At 33.3% G+C, this 10,232-nt stretch overlaps 1 non-coding gene across 1 annotated transcript; it reads right to left on the bottom strand.

The window, feature by feature from the left end:
• Positions 1 to 2,697: 2,697 nt before the first annotated feature.
• LOC132297912 (small nucleolar RNA R71) lies at positions 2,698 to 2,803 on the bottom strand. Its single transcript, XR_009479453.1, has one exon. It is a non-coding gene; the product is annotated as a small nucleolar RNA R71 (small nucleolar RNA).
• Positions 2,804 to 10,232: the final 7,429 nt, after the last annotated feature.

Below are 10,232 nucleotides of genomic sequence, written 5' to 3'. Positions count from 1 at the left end.
TTCAAGGCAATAAAGTTCAAACGGGTTTAAATCCGTCCATTACCGCATTTTTGGAGTCAAGCCAGAGCATCGAAAAAATTCTAGAAGAAAGCAAGGATGAAGCCAAACTCCACAACCGGACGTCATTACTCGCGTCCGGACGCGAGTCGTTTATGCACTGCGTCTGGACGCCAAGCTCTTGGCAGCAGACCAGTTACGGGATTGACTTATTTTAAGTATTACGGGATTAACTCTTTTGGGCTAATTTTGTAACCTATTTGGCTCTAATGGGCTTGTTACTTAAGGGCCCAATGAACAATTATTTTTAGGGTTAGTTTTCATTATTTTAAGAGGGAGTTTTTATTATTTTAGAAAAGTTTTATATTCTGCATCGAAAAATATTACGCTCTCTGGAAAACACGCGGAAGAGGAGAAATTGAAGAACAGGCTAGGGTTTGGAAGAAGTAGCTCAAAGATGATGAAGCAGATGATGGAGATTGTTCTGTCTTCGAATCCATTAACCATAAGTGGCTGATTCTTCTACTTAGAGTTGGATAAACCCTAAGCATGTAACTTAATTCCTAACTTTTCTCATTTTGGGGTTTAATTTATGTAATTAGTGTATAGGCTTGAATGTTTATGAATAAATTCTTCCAATTGATTATCAATGTTAATATCATGTTGTCTTATGTGTGTTTGCTTGATAATCAACTTTTACACTTGAAATCTTTGTTAATTGATTATTGTAATGTCTATGCATGGTGATAATTAGTTGTAATTGTGTATTAATTTGATGAATATTGCTTATACTAAATGGATTGCCCTACACAAGTAGTTAATTTCTTGTCTAATTAGTTTAATTGCATACTTAGTTAGTTTAATTTAAGGTTAATTAGTTTAATTGCAATTTAATTCATAGGTAAGTTGACAATCCATATTAGTGTTTGAAATTAATGCTTAGTATCACAATTGCATTATCCTCTTGATTAATGTATGCTAAATTGTAACTTGAATTGATGAATCATGCTTTGAATTGGTGAATTGTACTAAACTTAGTTTAATTGTCATTAGGTAGGCAATTTAGGCCTGACATTGATGCTTCATACTTTTCATTGCAATTGTTAACCTCATTTAGAATTACATTTGATTTTCCCTAATTAGTTGAAAGTTAGTGAGTTAGGGATTGTGCTTAGTGGTGAATTCTACACCCTAAGTCTCTTTCCAATTTTTTAAACTCTATTATTTTATTGCAATCGTTTAGATTAAAATTAGTTCTAATCACAAAACAAAACCCTTTTTAGCAATCACATAAGTACTAAAGTAGAATTCAATTCCAAAAAGCTATAATTGTTTAGATCTTTTGGGACAATCCCTAATCGCTTCATACTCCATAGTATAAGTGTTTAGGGGTTTTATAAATTATAAAATATGGTGCTTACTTGACATTATTTCTAAACCTAAAGTGTTATGCATTATTTTGTGCACATGCGAGGTCGCACCATAGTTTTGGCGCCGTTACTGGGGATCTAACGGTTTAAAGAATTGAATTAGACATTAGTTCTTTGTTGATTGTTTACTTTAAAGTCATTTTAATTTTTATTTTCTCACTTGATATTTGTCAATTAGGTACTTGAAGCAAAGTGGAGCAAACGCTGGACTTTGAAGCAATTAATTTTTTTTTTTTTAAAAAAAATTGCTTAAGGACTATTTGTAAGTTTTTCTTTGATTCTCGTGCTCTAATTGTTTACTATCTTGCATGCTTTGGATAGCCTAAGTGGAGGCTTAAATTGAATTGTTTTATTTTTAAGTCCAAGCATACCTTCTTGTAGAAGGCATCGGCCTGTGTGGAGGCATTTATTTGTTTTAAGTGCATTGATATTATTGTGGAGTTTGGGAACATCGTATGTGGAGGTTGAAAATTATTGTGTTGGTGTGTTGGCTTATTCTAGGGCATGCATGGTCGTAGATCACTTAGTCGTCCTCTTGCTCCTGTAAATCAAAATTTTGAAGTTTTTCTTCGGCATTTAAGAGGTAGTACTAGGGATAGTCATCCTAATCTTCCAAATTTTAATCCTCCATCACCTTTAATGGAAGACCCAATAGATCTAATTACAGATCCCATTGAAGATCTTGGTCATATGGATCATAATGGTGTGCACCACCCACCACAAGTTCATATTGTAAATCCTCAAGGTGTGCATCCACCCTTGGGAATGCCATGACCAATCAATCCTGTTATGCAACAACCTAATCTAGGGATGCCAAGGCCAAATGTTGTCCCCCCAATTGGTGAGCAACAACATCAATATGTTCAAATGACACACCCTCAACAAGGTCAAGTGGCATACCCTCATTTCAATCCTCTCAATCCTCTAATGGTCCTTAGGGATTGTTACACTCCAAATCAATATAATGCACCCACTTGCATTCAGTTGCCAAATTTTCGTGCTCATCATTTTGAGATTAAGGCTTCCACCATTAACATTTGCCCCCTTTTCTTTGGGTTGAGCAATGAAGAGCCTTATAAACATTTAGATGAGTTATTAGAAGTTTGTTCCACCGTGAAAATCATGGATGTTCCGGAAGAAGTCCTTAAAATAAAGCTTTTCCCTTTCACTCTTCGGGATAAAGCTAAATATTGGTTTAACAACTTGGGGCTTTGGGCACAATTGCAACAAAAGTTCCTAAAGAAGTATTACCTCGCGAGTCGAACCGATTAAATTAGAACTTCCATTCGTGAATTTAAATAAGAAAAAGGAGAACCCCTTCATGAAGTATGGGAACATTTGAATGACTTGCTACGGAAGTGTCCACATCATGACATTCCTAAGTGGCAATTAGTTCATTGTTTCTTTTCAAGTTTATCTGATGCTAAAAAGGGCATTGTTGATGCTTCCTGTGGCGGAAGCTACATAGAAAGAAATGAAGATGAAATTTGGCATCTCTTTAAAAAAATAAGTGAAAACTCAATGCATAGGTCTTCATCTTCTAGGGGGGGTCGCCTAGCAAATATGGGAGGAAAGAAAGCTCTAAATCAAATAGACTCTTCCATGGAAATTGTCGCCGAGGTTAAAATTTTTACTCAAAGGCTTGATAAATTCCTTTTGAATCAAGGTCCGACAATTCAATCTTATCCTTAACATTCTAATGAAATGTGCATAACTTATTCTAGTTATACTCACCATACTTCAAATTGCCTTCTTGAACAAATAATACCAAGTGAGTCTCAAGAACAAACAAATGCGGCTTTCATTCATCAAGGAAACAACCCTTATTTTAATACTTACAATCCGGGGTGGAAAAATCATCCAAGCTTTGCATGGAAAAATCAAGGAGACAGTGCAAACCCTCCTCAAACTCAAGGTTACCAAGCAAAGTATGTTCCCCCACATCTCCAAAATCAAAATTAGAATTCTTAAGGTTACCGTCCTTCATTCTATCCTCAAAATGTGAATCAATATTCTCATCCTCAAGCATCAAATTCTCAATTTTACTCTAATCCAAATCAAGCACCTCCTAAGAGTCCCGCTCTTGAAGACAAGGTCTTAGAAGCCTTGGGTTATCTTAGGAAGGATAATCAATTGTTTCATTCTCATTCTCAATCAATTGCAAACCTTGAAGCTCGAATTGGGCAAATAGTTAATTCTTTAAATGTGAGAGAAAAAGGTAAGTTGCCTAGTCAAATTGAGACCAATCCTAAAGGGCAATTTATAGCACAAGCAAGTCCTTCATCAGGATTTTCTGGAAATAAGCAAGTTCAAGCAATTACTACCTTGAGGAGTGGTAGGAAAGTGGATAATAAGGTAGAGGTACCTAAGGAAGATAGTGAACTGGCACAACCAAGTGGTTGTATCTATCCCATTCCAAATTCAATTACTACTTCCTTGGATGCTAGTGGTTCCAAAAATGACATTCCATCATCTTCATCATTATCTCCCCAATTAGAGAAGTCTTATGAGCCAAAAGCTCCATTTCCTTAAGCTTTGAGAGAGACTTCATCATTTGGGAGACAAGAAGGAAAAATTCATGACATGATGGAAGTGTTCAAACAAGTGAAAATTAAATTTCCTCTTCTAGATGCAATTAGGAAAATTCCACCATATGCAAAGTTCTTGAAGGACTTGTGCACTAAAAAGAGGAAAAGCAAAGGAAAGGACCTTAAAAAAGTGCTTCTAACTGAACAAGTGAGTTCCATTCTTCTTCATAATACTCCTCCTAAGTTCAAGGATCCGGGTGCTCCGACCATTTCTTGTGTTATTGGAAACCAAGAAGTTCGTAGAGCTCTCCTTGATTTAGGTGTAAGTATTAATCTCATTCCAAACTCTGTTTACTTGCAATTAGGATTAGGGGACTTAAAACCGACATCGGTATTAATCCAACTAGCCGATAAATCAATTAAGAAACTGAAGGGAATTGTTATGGACATTCTAATTAAGGTTGATAAATTTTATTTCCCAGTTAATTTTGTGGTACTTGATACTGAACCAATCCCTAATCTTACCAATCACATTCCAGTCATCCTAGGAAGACCATTCCTTGCCACTGCCAATGCCATCATTAATTGTAGATCGGACATTATGGACATCTCTTTTGGCAACATGATGGTTAAGCTTAATGTATTCAATGCGAGTCAACATCCCACAGATGAAGACGAGTGTTTCCTAGTGGATGTCTTAGATGAAATCATAGAGGAGACTCTTCCCTCTATTCTCTCTAAGGACCCTCTTGAGGCGTGCCTTTGTGAAATGTTTTAAAGTTGTGGTTTTAATACAGAAAGATCCATAAGTGAGGTGAATGCTTTGATAGACTCTGTGGCCACTTTGGATTTCCCACCTTGGAAAAGCAAGAAAGAACCTCTTCATTCTCTTCATTCATTCTTTAGTACTCCACCAGTTCCTTCTCTCATCTCTCCTCCTATTCTTAAGCTTAAGCCTCATCCATCCAATCTCAACGCCTTCTTAGGCCCAAAAGAGACTCTTCCGGTCATCATTACTTCAAATCTTGAAAATAACCAAGAGAATGATCTTTTGGAAGTGCTTAAAACTAACAAAGAAGCCATTGGATGGAGTTGGCATTGACCCTTCTATTTGTATGCATTGCATACACATGGAAGAGGATGAAAGGCCATTTAGGGATGCTCAAAAGAGATTGAACCAAAATATGAAGGAAGTTATCATGAAGGAGGTTGTGAAACTTCTAGGTATGGGAATCATTTATCCTATCTTTGATTCCAAGTGGGTTAGTCCAACTCAAGTGGTTCCCAAAAAGTCGGGAATCACAATTTTTGAAAATGCTAAGGGTGATCTCATCGCGAAACGCACGGCCACTTCATGTCGTGTTTGCATAGATTACCGAAAGCTAAATTCTGCCACTAGGAAGGACCATTTTCCATTGCTCTTCATTGACCAAATCTTGGAAAGATTGGCTGGGCAACAATATTATTGCTTCCTAGATAGTTACTCGGGGTACAATCTAGTGGCCCTAGATCCATTGGACTAAGAAAAGACCACATTTACATGTCCCTTCGGTACATTTGTTTATCGACGGATGCCTTTTGGATTATGCATATATATATATATATATAGGGTAAATGCAAAAAAACACCCCTCCAATATACTTTTAGTAGCATTTTTTCCCCCTATTTTAAAAAGTATGCAATAAACACCCCTAATCTTTTGCAATTGTGCAAAATTGCCCCTCTATAAAAAATTTGACATAAATTATTAATGTAATGCCCATTTTACCCTTTTAGTCTTCTGAAAATACACATCCCCCTCTATCTGCTCTCTATCGTTGGCGTTTCTTCTTTCTTCTCAACCACTGACTCTTTCTTCCATCACCGCGAGCTCCTCCCACCACCGTCATCTTCTTCTTCTTCAACAACCGCTTGATGGTACAACCTCCTCCTCCTCCTTACACCATAATTCACCCATCAACTCCACCCATCAATCTCATCCATACATATATACACACACAAATACTACAAGAAATTTGGTCTTTGCGACAAAAACTATAGCGACAAGATGAATTCGTCGTAATAAAATGACCTTTTGTGACAAAAAGTTGCCTTGTTGCCTTAAACTAACTTTACTCGACAAAATCCAAATTTGTCACAAAAACTTATCGCAATATCAATCCCGGGAATTTCCTCAATCCCGCTATATGACTGGAAAGGGTTTGGCGACAAAATTGATTTTAGTGACAAACATGTTGTAATGGTAAAATTAAATATAGAAACTAAAAATAGGGTGAAAGTAGTTTTATGTTAAAAGAAAATGCTATATGTGGGTTTCAAAAATGACCATTAGATTTAATCTAACGGTCTATATAGAAAGTGTAGATTAATTTTCTTGCTCCATAGGGAACAAGAGATCAAGACTAATATGAGCAAGAAAATTAATCCACACTTTCTATATAGACCGTTAGATTAAATCTAATGGTCATTTTTCAAACCCACATATAGCATTTTCTTTTAACACAAAACCACTCTCACCCTATTTTTAGTTTCTATATTTAATTTTACCATTACTACCTACTGTAAAGAAGATGAAATAAATTTCTTAAAAAAATACCAATTTTATTGAACATAGAAGATGATCCTAAAACATTTTCTGAAGCAATGGCTTCAAGAGATGCAGCTTTTTGGAAAGAGTCTATAAATGATGAAATGGATTCATTGTTGTCAAATCAAACTTTGATTTTGGGTGAATTACCACAAGGATCAAAACCGGTGAGTTGTAAATTTGTATTTAGGAGAAAGTATAATACCGATGGGTCTATTCAAACCTTTAAAGCCAGATTAGTAGCCAAGGGTTTTAAATAGAAGAAATGTCTTGATTATTTTGATACTTATGCACCCGTGGCTAGAATTGCATCGATTAGAGTTCTTATGTCTTTGGTTTCTATTTATCATTTACATGTGCATCAAATGGATGTAAAAACTGCATTTTTAAATGGTGATCTTGAGGAAGAAGTATATATGGAACAACTAGAAGGTTTTGTCCTACCTGGAAATGAATGTTAAGTTTGCAAATTAGTAAAGTCATTATATGGTTTAAAATAAGCACCAAAGCAATGGCATGAGAAATTTGATTTTATGATAATATTATTTGATTTTAAGTATAATAATGTTGATAAATGCATTTATTCCAAATTCACAAATGATTATGGTGTTATTATTTGAAAATCCTAATTTAGTAAGCACATAAAAGTAAAACGCCTTGAATTATGAGAAATTTGGTATGGAACATTGTTCAACCAGTATTGTTCCATATATAAAAGGGGATAAATTCAGCCTAATGCAATCCCAAATAATGAGTTAGCTAAAAGGTAAAGAGACGAACAATATTCCTTATGCATATATTGTGGAGTTTGATGTATATACAAGTTGGTAAGGGATAAAAGATTATATGCTCACACTTATATACAAGTTGGTAAGGGATACAAGTTGGTAAGGGATAAAATAATAAGTTCATAAATTAAGAGATTGCATGTATTTTTAATTAGGTAGATATAGAATATCTAAAGGTAACTTATCTGTTTAATTAAATAATGCATCACCAATGAATGTATATATATAAATACAAATAAGTATCATTATTAGTATTTTATAGTTGCCACCCAAATGGGTATTATAATTATATATTGTATTTATATTTTTAAGTTATACATACGTGTTGTTAACTGAAAGCATTATTGTTGTGAGCATTTTATCTTATTATGTTTGTTTTATTATATATCTTAATGTGCATGCTACATCTGTTCTGATTCTTAATAGGACTAACTTCTCATAATGGAATGAGTAAGTTGAGTTCAAAATTTAGATGTGTTAAATCTTGATTTAGCATTTTAAATTGAGAAACCTATTGTTAATACTGATAAAGACAATGAGGGAGAAAAGATTCTCCATAAAGCTTGGGAGAGATCGAACAGATTAAGCATTATAGTTATGTGAAAATTATTTCCTATAGTGATAGTGCTTAGGAATATTTGACTATAAGAATGTTTTCATATTGTAAATAAATATCTAAAACGAAAATTATTAATTGATATCACTACTATGCATTTTTGTTGGTACTCGTACCATGCAAGAACATAATTTTGAGATGACTAATGTTGCTACAAAATTAAGAACCTTAAGGATAATTGTGGATAAAAATTTTCTCATTCAATTTATTCTTAATTTTTTGTCTACTCAGTATGGGTCATTTCGAATTAATACTATTAAGACAAGTAAAAAGTGAAAGAATTGACCATTATATTAATTTAGGAGGAGACAAGACTTAAACAACAAGATAATCATTATGTTCATCTCATGACTCAATAAGGTATAAAGAAATTTAGGAAGAAGCTTGAAATGATATTAAGTGAGCAACGCCCAAAAATAAAAGATTTTAATTAATCTGTTAAAAGAAAGGAATGTAATAATGCAAAAGTGTCATTTATGTATTGAACACTTTTAGAAATATTCCATGAAATATAAAGAATGATTCGAAAAAGAAAGGTAAGCTTTTGGCTTTTGGATATTTCGAATTACTTACGCTTCGTTTGGATACATAGGAGAGAAAAGAAAGGAAATGATTATAAGAGAAATGAAATGAAATGATAGATATAATAATATTCATATTTAGATGGATAGGAGAGAAAAGAAAGGAATGGGTAATATTTTTGTTTGGATGGATAGAAAAGAAAAGAAAGGTGAATAATTTACCATTTTACCCTTCTCTCAACCAAGCTTGCCCCTTCCCTCAAGGTTGTTTTTGTAATTTGTTCCATTTCTCTTCAAATCCCTCCAAATCTTCTCAATTTTGGAGGGATTCCAAATAAGGGATTTGGAGGGATTCAAATCTCTCCAAATCCTTTCTTTTCTCTCCTATTCCTCCCATCCAAACACACTCATCACTATCATTCCCTTTCTTTTCTCTCTAAATCCCTTAATCCCAACAAAGCCTTATTGATATTCCTTCTAATAAATGATAGGCTGACTTAAGTACTAATGTTTATGTTTCTAATAGATCTAAGGATTTCTTATGGTCTAAACCACAAATTCAAATGAGAATTTCTTATTTATAAGAATTGAGAAAAAGTTTTGTTGAAACCATTGAGACATTTTGTTTAATCTTAGACAATGGATTTTATTTAAATTGTTTTAAATTCTTTATATTTATTCAATTTCCCATAATTTGATTTTATTTCAAAAACTTTATGTTAATGGTTTATACTTTAAATTAGATAATGATGTTTATTCAAGAAATTCTAATTTGTGAGTTATGGTATTCTTTTGATGATTTCTTTAAATTCAAACTTGATAGTTTATTTATTAAAACCCTTTTGACTTTGCATCATAATGTTATAATCAAGCGTAGCTCAATTAATGAAAATTCATTTATCTTATGGCATAAAAGACTGGATAATATTCGGTGAAAGGTTAGAAAAATTAGTAAATGATGTGATTTTTCTGTATCTAAACTTTACTGATTTTGGTGTGTATAGATTGTAGTAAAGGTAAATAAACCAAACACACAAATAAATGAGCCACAAGAAGTACAGAATTTCTTGAAATTATTTATACAGATATTTGTAAACCTTCTAATGTTCCATCTTTTGGTGGAGAAAAGTATTTTATCACCTTTATAGTTGATTTTTTCGTGTAATGGATATATCTATTTGTTGCATGAAAAATGTCAGACAGTAGGTACTCTTGAAGTATACATAAATGAGATTGAAAAACAACTAGATAAAAAAGTGAAAATCATAAGGTCATATAGAGGTGATGAATATTATAAAAAGTATGATGAAACAGGTTAATACTCTAACCGTTTGCTAAACTCCTTGAAATGCATGTCATTTGTGCTTAATACACTATGCCAGGCATGCCACAACAAAAGTGTGTAACTGAAAGGCGTAATCGTACTCTTATGGATATGGTTAGGAGTATGTTAAGTAATTACTCGTTACCCATAATGTTATGAATGTTAAGCAATCTAAAGGGCACAAGTTCTACTATCCTAAACATAGTACGATAATTATTGAAACTGGTAATATAAGATTCATTGAGAATGGTGAAATCAGTGGGAGTAATAAAAAAAAAATAATGTAATCATTCCAGAAGTTAGGGTACAAATCTCTTTACCTATAACTTCTAAAAAAATAATTGTTCCTTCAGTTGTTGAACAGTATAACAACGAAGAATAATTGAATGATCAACAACTCCATGATGAGATTGTCACCAATTAATAGATTGTAAAAGAATC

Source organism: Cornus florida, unplaced genomic scaffold, assembly GCF_030987335.1.
Source record: "Cornus florida cultivar Cherokee Brave unplaced genomic scaffold, ASM3098733v1 CherokeeBrave_3.0.0_Hap2_Chr02, whole genome shotgun sequence".
NCBI lineage: Eukaryota > Viridiplantae > Streptophyta > Magnoliopsida > Cornales > Cornaceae > Cornus > Cornus florida.
This window is presented reverse-complemented; position numbering and strand designations above follow the sequence as displayed.